Here is a 17,324-nt window from a genome sequence, read left to right as displayed (position 1 = left end):
GCCTACAGATTGGGAAAAGATCTTCACCAATCCTATATCTGACAAAAGGCAAACATACAAAATATATCAAGAAATTAAACACCAACAAAACAAATAATCCAATTTTTAAAATGGGCACAGAGATAAAAAGAGAATTCTCAACAGAGGAATCTCTTATGTCTGAGAAGCACTTAAAAATGTTCAACATCCTTAGTCATCCAGGAAATGCAAATCAAAACAACTCTGAGATTCCACCTTACCCTAGGCGGAATGGCTGGGATCAAAAACTCAAGTGACAGAATATGCTGGCAAGGATGTGGAGAAAGGGCACCACTCCTGCATTGTTCGTGGGAGTGTAAACTTGTACAACCACTTTGAAATTCAATCTGGCAGTTTCTCAGAAAATTGGGAATAATTCTACCTCAAGACCCTGCTGTACCACTCCTGGGCATATACCCAAAGGATGCTCTATCACAAAACAAGGATATTTGCTCAACTATGTTCATAACAGCTTTATTTGTAATAGCCAGAAACTGGAAACAACCCAGATGTCCCTCAACCAAAGAATGGATAAAGAAACTGTGGTACATTTACATAATGAAATACTACTCAGCTATTAAAAGCAAGGAAATCATGAAATTTGCAGGCAAATATGGGAACTAGAAAAGATCATCCTGAGTGAGATAACTCAGACCCAAAAAGACACACATAGTATGTTCTTACTTATAAGCAGATATTAGGATGCAGGACAAACAGGATAACCATACTGTAATTCACAGATCCAAAGAAGCTAAGTAACAAGGACACAGGGGAGGATGCATGAATCTCACTGAGAAGGGGAAATAGAATAGATAGAGGAAGTGCTCAAAGAGAGGGGACAGGATAGGAGAGAGAGTAATGAGGGACATGCGATAGGGATCTGGTGTGGGGAGAGAAAGAGAGGTGGAAGGAGGACAGAGGGCATGCAGGAGAAGAGAAATCATGGCCTGGGGCATCTCTGAGACAGGCTGGAGACCTACAATAGGGAAGGCTTCTGGGAGGCCTTGGGGGTGACTCTAGTGAGAAACATGGAGACTAAAGAGGCCACCCACTAACCGGACAAGACTCCAAGTAGAGGGAGGGAAACACCAACCCACCTACAAAAACTTGGAACCAAAATTTACCCTGCCTACAAAATGTGCAGGGATAAAGATAGAGCAGAGACTGAGGTATGTCCAACCAATGTTTGGCCACACCATGGGAGAGAGGCAACCCCTAACACTATTAAGGATTCTCTGCCATGCTTGTAGACAGGAGCTAGCATAGCTGGCTTTTGAGAGGCTCCACCCAGCAGCAGATTGAAACAGATGTTGAGGCTCACAGCCAAACATTGGGTGGAGCACAGGGAGCCTTGTAGGAGAGTGGGAGGAAGAGTAGAAGGACCTGGAGGGAACATGATCTCCACAAGAAGACCAACAGAGCCAAATAACCTGGGCACAGGGGGCTTGAGGAGACTGAAATAACAACTAAGAACCATGCATGGAGTGGTTCAAGGCCCCTACTCGTGTGTACATGATGGACAGCTTGGGCTTCATGTGGGTCCCTTAGCAAAGGGAGCAGGATCTGTCTCTGACAAGGACTCTCCTGTATGCTTTGTGGGGCTGCCTTGCCTGCCCTCTGTAGTAGAAAATGTGCTCAGTCCTGATATGCCTTGATGTGCTGGGAAGAGTAGGTGGGAGGGGGCTCCCCTTTCATAAGGGGGAGAAAAGGAGGGATATGGGGAAGAAGGAAGGAGGGTGGGAGAAGAGGAGGGAGGGGGCTGAGATTGGGATGTAAAGTGAATAAATAAATGAAGAAAGAAAGAAAGAAAGAAAGAAAGAAAGAAAGAAAGAAAGAAAGAGAAAGAATGAAAGAAAGAAAGAAAGAAAGAGGGAGGGAGGAAAGAATGAAAGAAAGAAAGAAAGAAAGAAAGAAAGAAAGAAAGAAAGAAAGAAAGAAAATGGGCTAATGAAGGGAAGAGTTACTGTTTAGGGCTGGAGAGATGGCTCAGTGGTTAAGAGCCCTGTCTGCTCTTCCTGAGTTCAATTCCCAACATAAACATGGTGGCTCACAACCATCTATAATGGGATCTGATGCCACCTTACAACATGCTGTTGTACATGCAGGGCACACATATACAAAAAATAAATAAATGAATAATTTTTTTAAAAAATCTAAATTAAAAACAATAAAGTTTCTGTTTAATGGAATCAAGTTGCTAGATGGGAGAATTAAAAGGTCCTAAAAAAGGGTAGGGGTGATAGATGGACAAGAATGTGGATGTTATTTATGCCATTAAATCATATATTTTAAATGGCCAAAACATTATTTTGTTGTTTGTAATTTGGTGTAATAAAATTCAGGCAACAGGACAGGAGCTTAGCACAAAGGGCTGTTGAAAGACTTTACCCAGCAAGGTAAAGGAGATGCTGAGACTCATAGCCAAACTTTGGGCCAAGTGCAGGGAATATTATGAAAAAATAAGGAGACAGAAAGACCTGGAAGGGACAGGAGCTCCACAAAGAGAGCAACAGAACCAAAAAATCTGGGCACAGGGGTCTTTTCTGAGACTCATACTCCAACCAAAGACCATGCATGGAGATAACCTAGAACCCCTGCACAGATGTGGACCATGGCATCTCAGTCTCCAAGTGGGTTCCATAGTAATGGGAACAGGGACTGTTTCTGACATGAGCTCAGTGGCTGGCTCTTTGATCCCCTCCCCTTGAGTGGGGAGCAGCCTTACCAGGCCACAGAGGAAGACAATGCAGACAGTCCTGCTGAGACTTGATAGGCTAGGGTCAGAGGGAAGGGGAAGAGGATCTCCCCCATCAGTGGACTTGGGGAGGGGCATGGAAGGAGATGGTGGAGGGAGGGTGGGAGTGGGAGAGGATGAGGAAAGGGGCTACAATGGGGATACAGTGAATAAACTGTAATTTATAAAAATATTTAAAAATAAAGTGGAAATAACAGTTTAAAATAAAATATTTCTCTTTTTCGAGCAAGCCTGTGGTATTTCTCTCTCTGGCCCAAGCAGCCACTGAACATTTGATCCTCCTGCCTCTACCTTCTACATGCTGGCCTCACAGGCATGCACCACCTTGCCCAGATTGCAAAATTCTATAGCCAAACCCAGCTATTTGTGCCAGGCAAGTAATCAACACCTGAGCTTCATCTCCAGCTGGTTTACTTAAAAGTCAATCAACGTTTTTATAATGAGTGAGTTGGTACTTATTAAATTTTGATGGTGTTTCAGAGCCAGGATGTGGTGCCATACCCAGCAATCCTGTAATCTAGTGCTGGGGAAATGGAGGCAGAAGGATCAGGTAGATAACCAGGATAAGGCCAGTCTAGACTACAGAAGACATCATCTCAAAGCATGTCCAACCATGCAACAGGCTGATGAAAAGGAATTTTACTATTCATTATAAAATAAAAAAGTTAAATATTTACAGTGATATCAACACATCAAAATATATTGAAGGAAATAAAATGACGCTCACCTATAATTCAGGAATAAATGGGAAGGATGGGTGGCAATATTTTCCTAGTGTTGTCTGAGTTACTTGAAACCCATTCGAGGATTCAGGGCCTAATACACTGCCCCAAACAGTGAGAGTATTCAGATCGCGCCTATCATGGCACATTCATGGCTTGTGCCTGAGAAGTTTTACTCATCTAACACTAAGAATGAGAAACCACAGAGTCAGCCAGAATGCTTGTGAAAGCACACTCAGGGATAACTGGTAGATGGTGCATCCCATAGAACTCAAGAGACTGCATGGCAGGCAGGGTGAGAAGCAGCTCCTGTTCTGCTGTGCTGAGCTCCAGCCTGCACATGGAGCACTTGGTGACAGAGGTCTTATTCAGCTCCAGAGCCCGGTGGATGCTTTCAAGAAAGCCACTGCTGTTGGACAAGCAGAGCTCAATATTCTGTGAAGCTGAGAAAACTTCCATTAGGACCCAGTGCAGTGCTTGGTCTGCTGGCCCATGTTAGCCACAGCAACTTCCAACCTAGGGATCTTGTGTGGCTTGGGTTGACAGTTTCCAGTACCCTTCACTCATGTCTGGTGTGGCCCTGGGTCGGATAGTTACATATTTATTGATGATCTCCTCATTTTCAGTAAATGTTTTCTTCCAATCTTTTATATGTTCAAATGCACAGGTTTAGTCCTTATCTATAGCTGGTGGCTGCAAGTTTTCAAAATATGTCTTGAATGAATAATCTATATGAGAAGACATTTTATTTCCTTTTATGGAAACCTGTAAACTCTTCAACAGTGACAGCCGTTCTGGGTTGTCCCAAAAGTACAGGAAATTCAATATTCTCAAAGCCAGTGTTCTCCCTCGAGGGAATTGCAAAGTCAATGGAGAACATGCAGAAACTGTGTTGCTTTCATAAGCAATGTTTAAAGCAATATCTAATAAATGTTCTGAAAGGAATGAACAGAAAGCTTCTGGAGCTTCCTGGCACAGCGCCCTAACAAACTCCACCCACTTGAAAATTTCCGGGTAGAGTTTCTTGTAATTCTCATAGTCAGACATGTTCTCCAGCGACTCTTTCTCATCCACCAACTGAAGCAAATGAGACACAACTTCTGGCCTTGCCCTTGATGAAGGGTGGCTAGAGACATACTATAAAAAGTTGTTGTAGGTGGTCAGAGCCTTCAAGGGCGAGTTAATTTGTCTCAAATAATGAATTCCCAGATCTTGGTCTTCCTGTCTGTCTGAACCCAGAGTTCAGTCAGCCTCATGGCAGCAAGAAATTCTTGGAAGAGAGGACTTAAAACCCGGTAGACTGGTCTCAGCCTCTGGGCGGTGAATTTGCTCATCAAGCAGGTGGTCAGGTCTTCATCTTCATCCACTCCAGCCTCTGTGAGGTCATCATTGTTGAACTCAAAGCATGAAGAAAAACACCCCCTCAAGGCCAGCTGACCACATGAGCACACAGTGGCCTTGAGGGCCTCAGCTGCAGCTTTGTACTTTAAGGACAGGTACTTCATATAGGACTTGAAAACTGCCATATCATGAAAGGGTTGGTCAGAAGGATTTTGAAACCAGTCAGTACAGACTGCTGCCATGAAGAGAGGCATTTTGTGAATTCCCTGTAAATCCACATTCTGTCCAAAGTAAACCATAAACTCTTGCAGAAGTGTTATACTCTATGAGAAGACTTTCCATAATACAGAAAATGAATTATAGAAAGGAAACTCTTTGATCTCTAGAATTGTATCCAGGTATGGATGGATAGACCTGGCCCTGTTTGTATGGACAGCGATCAATAAGCAGGTTCGTGACAAGTAGTTTTTGGTAATCAGTGTCTCTAGGGCTTGGGGGGGGGAGTCCACTCCATTATAGTCATCCAACAGGAACAGCACCTGGTGTTTTAACTGTTGGATGATGCTGCTCAGGCACGCTTCACTAACACAGCCTCCTGCATATAGAGGCTGGGCACAGATGATACTGGCCAGACCCTGGTCTGGTCTGGTGGAACTAAGGGAGAGATAGAAGACCAGCTGGAACCTGTTCAACAGGGGACAGCACCCTGATGCCCAGAGAAAAGCTATTTTCTTCAGGAAGGTTGTCTTCCCACTGCCAGCTTCCCCCTCCACACACATGACCAAGCTGAGATTGGCGAAGAACTCGGGGATTGTCAGGGCCCCTTGCACTGGCCTGCTAATGTGCTTTGAAACGATGGATACATCACAGATAAGCAAATGGTCAGTGCCTTGGCTAGAGCACACCTCTGGCAAATTCATGTGGCAGAAAGTGGCTTTGGTGTAGGCGCCTTGCAGCTGCTCACTCAGACTCTTTGCCTCTTGAAACCACTGAGCTTCCCTCAGAGCCAAGCCTGTGGAGAGAAGGGAGGCAGAGGAAGGTGTATCTTCACATCTATCTGATTGCTTTGTTTGTCTGCTAAGTGTAGATTAGGACTCTCCTTCACTTCCCATGAACCCCCTCCATACCCTCTCATCTTTCCATAGCATCAGAATGTGGGGTACTATGTCTAAGGCCTCTCATTTGACAGAGACTTGGATATCCTGGCACCCTAACTTCCCTTTAGGATCTCAGGAGACCAGCCTGCTGCACGATGCCTTTAACACTGGCTGCTTTGGATCTGGCATGAGGACTGCTGTCAGTAGTCCTGCATTCACTCTCAAGATGCCACGGGAGCACTGACTCTCTCTCCCACAACTCGCTTCACCTCAGTGCTCTCCTCTAAGAGCTCCTCAGACAATTAGAAATATGCTTTCCTGTCTCCACAAGGAGAGCAACAGAACAAGAAAATTTGAACACAGGGAACTTCCCAGAGACTCATACTCCAACCAAGGACTATTCATAGAGATAACACAGAACCCCTGCACAGATGTAGCCCAGGGCAGTTCAGAGTCCAATTGGGTTACATAGTAATGTGAAGAGGGACTGCCTCTGACATAATCTGATTGGCCTGCTCTTTGATCACCTCCCCCTGGAGGGGAGCAGCCTTACCAGGCCATAGTAGAGGACAATGCAGCCACATTTGATGTGAACTGATAGACTAAGATCAGAAAGGAGAGGAGATCCTCCCCTATCAGTGGACTTGGGGAGTGGCATGCAAGCAGAGGGAGGAGGGAGGGTGGGATTGGGAGGGGAGGAGGGAGGGGCTTATGGGGGGATGCAGAATGAATAAAGTGTAATTGATGAAAAATTAAAAAAAAAAGAAATATGCTTTCCTGTCCAGTGTACAAATACACAGAATCCCATGTGCTTTCATGATCCTACCAGCCTCCCTGGGATGAACTGGGTCCTCGTGATTGCTTTCACTTGTGATTTCCATTGAAAGGGAAATCCTTTATTAAATTAAAATTTGCATGACCGTGAGACATAATGTTATCATTGAGAACCCAATGTCTTCTAGACTTCACTCTGTTTGTGGCATGTATTCTACCAACAGAACAACATTTCCAGACCTTGCAACGTTATTTTGAAATTCGCAAATATTGTACACATATCACATCAACCCAGAGTTGATTATCTTTTCAGTTTTCACCCATTTTTCTTCATTTTTTTTCTTGTTTGTTTGCTGTCGAGTTTTTGTTTTGTTTTGTTTTGTTTTTAGAGATGGAGTTTTATAGTATAATCCAGGCTGATCTTGTACTCACAGCCATCTTTTTGCCTCAGCTTCCAGAATGCTATATTGTAGACATGAGCCATGATTCCCAGATTTGCTTTTGATTTGTGGGAAGGCAATCATAGCATACCTACCAAACAACTGTGGCATGCAGCAGTTGGTATGCACATTGGATTGACAGTTGTGTCTTCTGTTGCAAAAATAGATTTCCTGATTTACTACTGGGCATTTGGTTTTGTTCACAAAGCACATTCATAGGCCAGAAATATATCTCACTTCAGAGTGCTTGTGTAGCACAAAAGGGGTCTTGGTTTCAATACAAGAAACAACATCAAAAGTCAAATCAGCTCGACTTGGGTGCACAGTTGGAACCATAGCATTTTTAAGGCTGAGAAAGAGATCACAAGTTCCAGGTCAGGTTTGGCTACACAGAAAATTCAAGATCAGCCTAAGCTGAAAATCTGAAAATCTGTCTCAAGCAAAAGTCCAACCAAGGAAAATGACACGTGACTTTAATGTTCTAAAGTTCTAGCAAAAGTCAAGCCTACTGCCCTGCAGGAAAAGGGCAGATGGAATGTGTTTAATCTGCATTTTAATCAAGTTGAAGTCTAAAAGAGTCTCAAGGGTCTGCTTCTTCTGGGAGAAGGGCTCACTGTTCACTGTGACGCCCCATCTATAGCTATCGTGTGACAGTTGCTTCTTAGATTCTCATGGACTTTATCTAATTATGGTACATTTAAAGTTGACAATTATGGCTCAACCCCACAATGATGTGTTGTTGAGTCAGAGAAGGGACGGGGCTCATTACCATGGCTTCCAGAAGTGCATGGTGGCTCTAAAGGGCTTGAATCACTTCTGCAGAGGACTTCAGGTTTTGAAGAAATATGCAACTATGCAGAGAAGAGAAAAGTCATGAAATGATTCCATGCAGTTAAATGTCTACATTAGCTTTATGGAGAACATGAAGATTCAGGACCAGGAATGAGGCAGAAAGTAAACATTCTCAGTGACTCTGTCAGTCTTGCATCCTGTATAACCTTCAGTCTCTGGGTTCCAAAAACCAATGCATGTGGTTTGTAAAGTAATGTTGAGAATATTCGGGGAATGTGTTGGAGTGAGAACAGAGTTAGTGTGTTAGGCCCAGCAAGAGCCTAAATATAAGAAGGTATGAAGAGAACTCAGGAAACTAATCATCCATCCATGCAAAATCGCAAGAGGTTCATTCTTACCATTGGGCAATGGGGTCAACCCTGCTGGTCAGCAAGGAGTGGCACTGGGAGACAAAGACCTTAGGTTTTTAAAAGACAAAAGGCGGGAATCTCCTGGGGATGCTATCTTGGTGATTCACGATTGGATGAGGTGTTTAACTTTTAAAATAATTGGTTAGTTCTGGTCACCCTTATGTCTGGTCAGCCCTGTTGTAAATATCTCCTCTTCAAGTCAGTTTGGAATTTCCTGCCATATGAGATAAAGCTACAGTTAAAGTGGGAAAGTGATTAACTCATCTCAGTTTCCAACCAAAGGTCATCTCACAGGTTCAGCCAGTGATTTATTCTCCATTTAGTAGGGATCTCTGCTTGTTCTCTTCCTTATCTCTGCTCTCACAGATGGCTGATATCAGGAACCTTTACATTCCTCGGCTCTCTGGAGAAGCACTAAGAGGCTTTAATTAACATGGGCCTAAAACTTGAAAATATAAGTTATAAGGCAATTGAAAGAAACATAGGTTACAAACTTGGTCTGATTCTTTCAAGTGCCTGTCTGTGAAATCAGCTAAAATAATCTTAAAGAATAGAAAATAGTGACACAGCACTGTGGGTGCAGAGGCAAGAGGATAACTAGGGCTTGTTGGATGCTACCTTTGCTCCAGGTTCAGAGAGAGACCTTGCTTCAAGGGAACAGGAGGGTGACATAAAGGAGAGGAGACTCCCTGTCTCCCTTTGGCCCTATGTAGAACACACAATGCACACACAAACACACATTAACTAAGTAAACAAGGTAAAAATAAATAAAAATTCACAGATTATAAAATGAGAAAACTCTATATAGTCATGAAAAAAGAACAACAAAGGACAATAAAAAATATTCAACAAAGTGTACAATTAAGAATTTGGTTAACAATAATTTTTAATTCTTGTCAAACTGTCAGAAACAAATCCACAAGATCTGATTGTGTCAACTACATGAAATTCACATTAAGAATAAAAACATAGATATCACACAGTTAAATAAAATTTAATGCTTGCTACACAAACATGGAGACTGGGCTCAGATCTCCAGCACCTGTGTAACAGCGAGGCAATAGGGACAGTGTAATCTTAGAGAAGGAGAGACAGGAAGACTGTAGGGGCTCACTAACCAGCCAGTGAGTCTCATTGGCCAGCTCCAGGCTTAATGAGAGACCTGTCTCACAAAATAAGTTGGACAGAACTACAAACCTATTTCTGAATACACAGAGCATGTTGCTTTCAGGATAGAGAGAAATCAAGCTGGAACTGACTCAGAATTTCCTCCCTGCTACCTTTCTGTCACAGTACTGGAAGAGGTTTTGCAGTCTGCTGGGGGAGGAGGGCCTCCTGTATTCTACAACATCACCATCATGCCAGACAAGATGTGGCCAACAGTGAAGAGTGGCCTGAATCTTTGGGGATAACCGACTGCTATTGAATTGGACTTGAGGCTGCTTCACAGATGCTCTAATCGTGGTCAAGCTGGGTGTGGTGGTGCAGGCCTGTAAATCTCAGCACTTAGGTGTCAAAGACAGATGGATCTCTGGGTGAAAGGCCAGACTGATCTACATAGCAAGGTCAGTACAGAAAGGGCAATTCAGTGAGACAAAATGAAAGAAAACAAACCCTAAACTAAAAAAACTAAACTAAACTAAAGCACCTAAACTAAAGAAATTAAACCTAAAGAAAACAAAAACCCAAACTAACCCTGGTCAAAAGCCCATGGCCCAGAAAGTCTATAAAGGTCTTAGCAGGGCAGGGTCTACTAATGCTATCTGGCTTAATGGACATCCTGTCAAAATGCCTTCTGAATATTTATGTTCATATGCAAAGAATTATGCTGCTTTGAACCTTGGCTAGGTACGCTTCTCACTGTAGTACATGTTGTGGTGAACTGCAGCGTTAGCAGCAGAGGTTTCAGACAGTGAAGTAGGAGTTTGGGGAAATGAAAGCCTGCAGAAAGATACTTTGGGGCAGGTGCTGAGACCCATAAACAAACTTTGGGCAGAGTGCAAGGAATCTTGGGAAAGAAGAGGGAGATAGTAAGATCTGGAGAGGACAGGATCTCCACAAGGATAGCAACAGAACCAAAATATCTAGGCTAAGGGGTCTTTTCTGAGACTGATACTCCAACCAAGGACCATTCATGGAGATAACTTAGAACCCCTGCACAGATGTAGGCCATGGCAGCTAATAAGGGGACAGTCTCTGACATGAACTCAGTAGCTGGCTCTTTGACCACCTCCCAAGGAAGGGGGAGAAGCCTTGCCAGGCCACAGAGGAGGACAATGCACCCAGTTCTGAGGAGACCAGAAAAGCTAGGGTCAAATGGAAGGGGAGGAAGATCTCCCTTATCCTTGGACGTGGAGAGGGGCATAGGAGGAGATGAGGGAGGAAGGGCAGGATTGGGAGGAGAGGAGGGAGGGGATACACAGTGAATAAACTGTAATTAAGATAAAATATGAAATTTAAGTAAAAAAAGAGTACTTTGGTGAAGGAGAGTTAGCTTTGGAGATGTGATATTTCAATGCCTATTGAAGATGTATCTATAGTCTCAGGCTAGATCTGGAGATGGAGGAGGCGGTGTAGACCTGGAACTCAAAGCCATTGAGCTGGATGAGGTGGTCCAGGAAGTGCACTTAACAGAGACAAAGTCAGGAGAACTCAGACCCCCACTTCCTCTGCCACACATGTGGTCATAGAGGAGAAACAGCAGGGGGCTGAGCTGCAGCTCTCTGAGGAAGAAACAGGAGTGATGCCTCAGGGAAGGTAGAGCAGGTGCTTCCTGAGGCCAGTGATGGGCCCCACTGGAGTTACCAGTAATGAAGTAAAATAAGGTACAAAAGGCCAATTAGTAATTACAGATTTACTGATTCCTTTACTGAAAGCACTGCCAGTCTACCTTATTGTCTAGCATAACTACACCTTCCTACCTGGAACAGAGTGACCTGTCATTTCTGTCTACTCACTGGATTCTGTTATAACATTTAAACATTTCTGACAATAAAGTATTACATGTCAAATCACATAATAAACAAGATAATGTCTGATTTTATAGAGACAAGGTGTCTCTGAATTTGAGAGACAGGTGAGTTTGAGAGACAGGTCTCTCAAACTTGGTCTACAGAGTGAGTCTAAAAGCAGCCATGACTACACAGAGAAACCCTGTCTCAAAAGAAACAGAGAGAGAGAACAGAAAGAGAAATAGAGATAGACTGTCTTGGAACCAAACATGGGTTCTCTGTAAAAGTAACAAGTGTTCTTAACAATCTCTTAACAAGTGTTCTTAACATCTCTCAAAGTCCTGAATATTTATTTTACACATTAAAAAAAATAACACTCAGAGAACTGTAAGATAAAGAATAATACAGAAAGGGGTAGAATGGAAAGTAAGAATACTTTCTGACTCACTTTACAGATATAATAAAAGATTTAATAAAATTTTAGAGCTGTTTGGAAATATATTTCCTCCAGATTTATTGAGGTATAAATTGACCAATTAAAAGTATATATTTATGTTAAGCCAACATAAGTATCAAGGTGAGATTTTTATACACATATGGAATACTAAATGACTGTCAAAGCCAAATTAATATATCCATGAGTCCTTAATGTTTCTGCAAATATGATTTTAACAATCCTAGCCATAGGAGGCAGAGGCAGACAGATCTCTGTGAGTTCCAGGTAGGCCCGGGCCACATATTCAGTTCTAGGCTATCAAAGGCTACCTAGTGAAAACCTGTCTCTAAACAACAAAATGGAAAAACAAAGGAAACCTTAAGGCCATTACAGCACATGCAAACTTTTCAAAAGCCTCTGGAATGAAAGCAGTTTTCTCTAAGCCCATTTCCCCCCTCACATTGGCAATGAATGAGAGATGACAGCAAGCATGGCCACACCAAGGCTGGCGAACATACAAAAGCCCTGCAAAGACTAAGCATCTCCTGGAAAGCCAGCTGCATCCTGTGGTGAAATCGACTCTTGCTTCATCATGTGTGGGACAGATGCAATACTAAAACCATCTGTTTCTTACCTCCATCAAATACTCCTTACATGTTCTGGCTTTTATACACTGATGTTCTTTTCCCCAGCCCATTCCTGTTGACCTTGCAATGGAGTGGTCTCTGCATGAACTTGACAAAAGCTGTAATCTTTAGACAGGAGGACCATACAAGGCCTGCCAAGGCACTGTTCATCATTGCTGCTAAGTTTAGTGAGGAACAGGCAGGCTTCTAGAAAATTATCAGCAGCCTACACCTTTAATAAATATGATTTCACATGATGGTTAGTTATGCCTTTATTTTTTTAACTTTTATTAATTACACTTAAATCACTTTGTATCCCCCATAAATCCCCTCCCTCCTCCCCTCTAATTCTACCTCACCCTTTTTCACACATGCCTCTCCCCAAGTCCACTGATAGGGGAGGTCCCCTCTCCTCCCTTCTGATCCTAGTCTATTAGGTCTCATCAGGAGTGGCTGCACTGTCATCTTCTGTGGCCTGGTAAGGCTCCTCCCCCCTCAGGGGGAGGTGATCAAAGAGCAGGCTGATCAGTTAAGACAAGATCTTGCTATATAACACAGGCTGCTCTGAACTTCTTGATTCTCCCACTTCAGTCTCCTAAATGCTGAAAGTACAGAGGAGTACCACCTTGCTTAGCTACAGTAAAATGTTTTAGGAAATCAGATATTTAAAACTGTCAGTAGCCTTCAGCTGCATCCTTCACTTCTGAATGACAGGAGAGAATGGCAGTACCCATTTCCAGAAGATAGTCAAGTGTTTGCACTGAGGGTGTCTTTCCTTCATAGCATTCATCACTTTCATGTCCTCTTCATCCAGGAGCCAGCTGAGCATCCCGAGCCAGATGAGGCTGGGCAGTCTCATCACACACTGGCTCAGAGCCTTGACAGTGGTGGCCTGAACTTGGATGCATTCTGAGAGATGCCTGCTGATGTTCAGCTCTTGCAGGTTTGGCAGGTTGTCGAGGACTTCAAAGAATTGTCTGTATCCTTCCTCTGTAATATTATGATTTACTGAAAGATTTAAGTTCTCAAGTTTCTGGAAGCCTCCACTGGTTGCTACCTTGGCTAGAAAACAAAACATTTATGAAATCAGACTCCTGAGGCTGTCAATAATGGTGACAAGTTACTGGTACGACTCCCAACCCTGACAATGAAAGTAGGAAATGGTCAACATGATGTTTTAGAGGTCATTCTTTGAAAGCACCAAACAGCTGCCTGGCCGATAGGGAATGACCTTGCCAAACTGCAAAGGGGAAACAGAAACCAGGAGGAAGTGCCAATACTGGTAAAAAAGAAACAAACAAACAAACAAACAAAAACACTGATCTACCAGAAAGATCTTACAACTCTACATGTGCTTTGCACTTAGCTTGAAGATATAAAAGAAAACTAGAGCCATAAGGGAGGTAGACAGGTGGCAGAGATCAATGGATTGAATGACTGACTGATTGATTGAATGACTGATTGACTTTTGTGGTGCTTGGGCATGACCTCAGGGCTTCACACAATCTAAATGAGTACTGCTGAGTACATCTCCAGTTTCACACCTGGAGATTTAAACATACCCTCTGGAAGTAATTATGGTGTAAATAATGGAATTTATCTCACATGGAATCATGTCCTTAGCTCCTCTTTTAAGGGTTAATCATGTGGGGCAGGTCAGGGACCTGGCTAGGAGACCACCTTTAGGAAGATGGGTTCACCTTAAGATAATGTGTTTTTCTTCTTAGAATTTTTGAACCCTAGTGCAGTATCCATGAGCCAAGTGGAATCTATCTGGCTTCTGAGGTGCATCTCAGAAAGGTAAACCATTTCTTTTTCCTCTCATGTTTTTCTTTCAGATGCTGGTCAATCTGAAAGATGTTCCTCAACTCCTCAACTAAAGTGGTGCAGGATATTTGATTCCATTATGAACCCCATAATTGTGAACTATAAAACCCTGTTTCTTATCTCGTTTGGTTGGGCTGACAGTAGCAGGCCTGACCCACACCCCCCAAAAGTTACCATTGGGCATAACAAGCCCTATCACACACCTTAAGTCCAAGAATTTTTTATTGTGAACAGGTGATTATGGTGTGGTTCACCCAGCCCTAACACACACCCTTAATTCAAGAGCTTTCTGTACATCAAATTTAATAAAGTTAACCTTATATCAAGAGGCAGAGCAATAAACCAGCTCATAGTGATTAAAGAATAGGAAGGACTTTGCATTGAGGGGTATTTAAGACAGTGTGGAGACATAGAAAGGAGCTATTACCTCAAGCTCTGGCTTTAGCTTGGGCTTCAGCTCCTCAGCTCCATGGCTTTGGGGCTTTGAACTAGCAAGCCCTCAGCCTTGGGATTTTTGGCCTTTGCTTCCTGAGCTGCCACTTGAGCTAGTAAACCTTTTGGGTTTTTTCCATCCAGACCTGAGCTGAGAAGGAATGTCAGCTGGGTCCTTTCTCTGCCTCTCGAAGCTAGTAGGTTTTCATCCTGGCAACTGGCTACTGAGTCTGTATTGGTAAAATTTTTTGGTAAAAAATTGTTTATAACAACAGTTGTCAGGGACCACCTGTGGAAACTCACCAACTTGCCTCAACTTGCCCGTTCCCTTACCTGCGGTAAACATACTGCTTGGCAGCAGCAGAGATGTGCTCACAGAACCGTGGCTTATCACAAAATGTTTCAGGCCCCTGGCAGAGAAGAATCTGTAACTTTTCACCCACCCTACTTCCTCATCCTAAACCCTTTATAAAAGCTTATTTTGCTCAGTAAAGTTAGTCCTTGACAAGCACCTGTTTGCTTGGACTCCATCTTTTCCCTCATCCATCTTTTTTTTCTTTTTTTTTTATTTTATTTTTATCAGTTACATTTTATTAACTCTGTATCCCAGCCGTGTCCTGATCCCTCATTCCCTCCCAGTCCCTTCCTCCCTCCCTCATCTCCACCGTGCCCCTTTCCAAGTCCACTGATAGGGGGGACCTCCTCCCCATTCATCTGATCCTATTTTATCAGGTATCTTCAGGACTGGCTGCAAAGCCCTCCTCTGTGGCCTAACAGGACTGCTCCTCCCTTCGGGGGTTAGGAGACCAAAGAGCCAGTCATTGAGTTCCTGTTAGAAATAGTCCCTGTTCCCCTCACTTTGGGAAACCAATTGGTTACTGAGCTACCACAGGCTACATCTGAGTGGAGGTTCTAGGTTATATCCATACATGGTCCTTGGTTGAATGTCAGTCTCAGAAAAGACTCTGTGCCCAGATATATTTGGTCCTTGTGGAGCTCCTATCCTTTCCCCATCAGACTAACTCCCCTTCTTTCTTATGATTCCCTGTACTCTGCCAAAGGTTTGGTCATGAGTCTTTGCTTTGAAAACACTGCTAGTTAGAGTCTTTCAGATGCGCTCAGTAGACTCCTGTCATACGTTCAATGCACATCCCATCTGTCTTTCTAAACGAGGATTGATCATCTTACCCCATGTCCGCTCAATTGATTATCTTTTTTAGGTGTATAGATTTCATTATGTTTATCATATCTTATAGGTCTATATAAGTGAGTATATCCCATGTTTGTCTTTCTCCTTCTGCCAGAACCTGGAAACAACCCAGATGTCCATCAACGGTGGAATGGGTACAGAAATTGTGGTATTTTTATACAATGGAATACTACTCAGCAATCAAAAAGGAGGAAATCATGAAATTTGCAGGCAAATGGTGGGATCTAGAAAAGATCATTCTGAGTGAAATAGCTCTCATCCATCTTTTCACAGGATCAGATCCTCTTCTATCCCCCAAATAACAAGCTCCGCTGGCCCGGGCAAACAGTAAAGCTTTGGATTTTATTACCCATGAGAATCATCAGAGTACCCAAACTACAAGGGATTGAGAATATTTACTAGGGACAGAATGTCAACCAACCTCTGTTGAAGGTAAAAGCTACCACAAAACCATGGAGACTTTTGCTCCTGTTTCTTTGTTTGTGATCAGTCTCCTGTGACCCAACCTGGCCTTGAACTTGCTATTTAGACAAGGAACCCTTGAACCTCTCAAGTGTAGACTTACAAGCATGTGCCACATCTAAGCAAAAAACATGGTTTAATCAATATTTGTAAGGTATCTCAGAAATTCCATCCCCAGAAATACCCAAATGTGTATATTTTATAAGAATGCTCTTAGAAGCACTTCTCAGTAACCAGCTACTAGAAACAACTCAAGTACCCATTGAATAGACACACAGAGGGCACATGTGGTCAAATAATGAACAGATGCATAGCAGTGAAATCAATGCACTATGGTCATATGTATTATTCTAAAATAAGGTACAAACACAATTTTTGGTGAAAAAAGACAAAGCATTGCCTATCGTATAAAATTCCCTTATATGAAAAGTCTAGCTGTAAATAAAGCTACGGTGAGAGAGAGCAGTGCAGTGGTCATTTGTGTATGGAAGTGGAGGGCACTGTTGGAGAATGGATACAACTTGGGCTTTCGGGCACTGGGGAAGCTCTGTGCCCTAACCTGGTTCATTGCCACACTGACTTAGATAGCAAATGTTTCAGTAACATGTGCAGGAAAACGGATGCAGCTCTATATTTCAACTTGCTACAACTTGTTTACATATTGCCAGTATCCAGTTGACTAAAAGGGGATACGGTCAGGTATCTGAAGCAACAAGGGTGGAGACATAGATTTTACCAGGGTGTGGTGCAGTAGCGGAACACTGCTCTGGTGTATGTGAAGTACTGAGTTCAATCCCCAGCACTGGGAAAACAAACCACAGCCTGAATACTTCTCTACCTCCCCTCCCTTACCCCACTACCTTGACCACCTCTAAAGAAAAAAAAAAAAAAAAGGAGAGCATTGACCAAGATAAATCTAAATTTTCAAAAGGGCATGAGAAGCAGCAGCATGAGAGTGCAAATGAGGAATGCTTTGGAAGCCTTTCTCAGGTCTAGACATTTGCAGCAGGTAGCTCCAGAGGCACCACTGC

General features: G+C 43.0%; 1 pseudogene; it reads right to left on the bottom strand.

Moving 5' to 3' along the window:
* Positions 1-12,727: 12,727 nt before the first annotated feature.
* LOC110543167 (baculoviral IAP repeat-containing protein 1a-like) overlaps positions 12,728-17,324 on the bottom strand; it is a 58,123-nt pseudogene continuing 53,526 nt past the window's right edge.

This window comes from Meriones unguiculatus, chromosome 6 (assembly GCF_030254825.1).
Source record: "Meriones unguiculatus strain TT.TT164.6M chromosome 6, Bangor_MerUng_6.1, whole genome shotgun sequence".
NCBI classification, from domain to species: Eukaryota; Metazoa; Chordata; class Mammalia; order Rodentia; family Muridae; genus Meriones; species Meriones unguiculatus.
Note: the sequence above shows the minus strand (reverse complement) of the source record. Positions and strands in the feature narration are given on the sequence as shown.